The sequence below is a fragment of the Crocodylus porosus genome, unplaced genomic scaffold (genome assembly GCF_001723895.1).
Source record: "Crocodylus porosus isolate Cpor-Errol unplaced genomic scaffold, CroPor_comp1, whole genome shotgun sequence".
Lineage (NCBI taxonomy): Eukaryota > Metazoa > Chordata > Crocodylia > Crocodylidae > Crocodylus > Crocodylus porosus.
Genome location: NW_017728917.1, coordinates 8557676 through 8558902, shown reverse-complemented (window position 1 = coordinate 8558902; position 1227 = coordinate 8557676).

Here is a 1227-nt window from a genome sequence, read left to right as displayed (position 1 = left end):
AGCCTTTTTTGCAGCCGGTGTCAACTTTAACGCGACACCCCGCCCCCATCCGTCCTGCAGTCTCCCAGCCACCAGCCGGGCATCCCACCCGCGCCTTTGGGGAAGAGAAACCCCAGAGCAAGGGCCGGGCTGTCAGCGGGCCGGTGACCCGGCGGATTACCACGGCACTTTGCGTGACCCGAATTTGCTGGCGGTACTTGAGGTCGAGCTGAAAGAGTGGCTGTAAAGAAACGCAGACATCTAGAAGGGACGCTTCAGAGGCGAGGCCTTTCATGACCTCAGCTGAGACATTGCAATGGAAACAAATAAATAAAAAAAAAAGAGATCTTTTTAGACAAGAGGTTGGGCTCACTGCCCTTCATCAGGCTCCGGGGAAGTTAAAGATGGTAAAAAGTCCCCGTGTGCAGGAAATTAATTTCATTTTATTTCCTTAAGGACTGGTGGTTGTATCTTACTTCTTAAGTATCTTAAGGGCCGGTGGTTGTATCTAAGTTACAGGTGTATTGTTCAGTGAAGGTTGCATCATTTTAAATTGGTGGTGTGCAATCTGTCAGTTTGGGAACCACTGCTCTAGGGCTTCGGCTGCATCATTCCCCACTAAAAGAGAAGGAAAACCCGCATTTTAAGGAAAGGGATGCAGGGAGGCACAGATCAGCGGTCACAAAGCAGGACGGACCTTGGCAAGGAAGGAACGAAGGAGCAACAACAGCGAATGGTTATCTGGGGGACGAGGGAACCCGCTCATGGCTTTGCTGGATGGAGTAAGGTCTGGAGAACGAGTGCCATCCTTCGTTGCATTTGAATGAGCTTCAGAGATAGAAGGGAGCAACTGCTCGGCCTCATTTGGGTTCTTCCACCCATCTCTGAGCGTGGCTCTTATTTTGGTGGTTGCACCAAAAATTTTACTTCTTGCAAAACTGCCTTCTTATGGGGTTGTATCCAGGCAAGATTAAATCTTATGCGGGGGGGCGGGGGTATTTTCCTAACAAGCTGGGGCTGCAGGAAGGGCCTGGACCCAGCAAAGTGTGATGGTCTGAAGTTGCATCAAGGGAGGTGTAAGTTGGATATTCAGAAAAACTCTCATTAGGAGCGGGGTGAAGTACTGGAACGAGTTACCTAGCGAGGTGGTGGAGTCTCCATCCTTGGACGTTTGTAAGACCCAGCTCAACAAAGCCTTGGCTGGGCTGATGTAGTTGGGGCTGGTCCTGCTTGGAGCAGGGGGTTGGA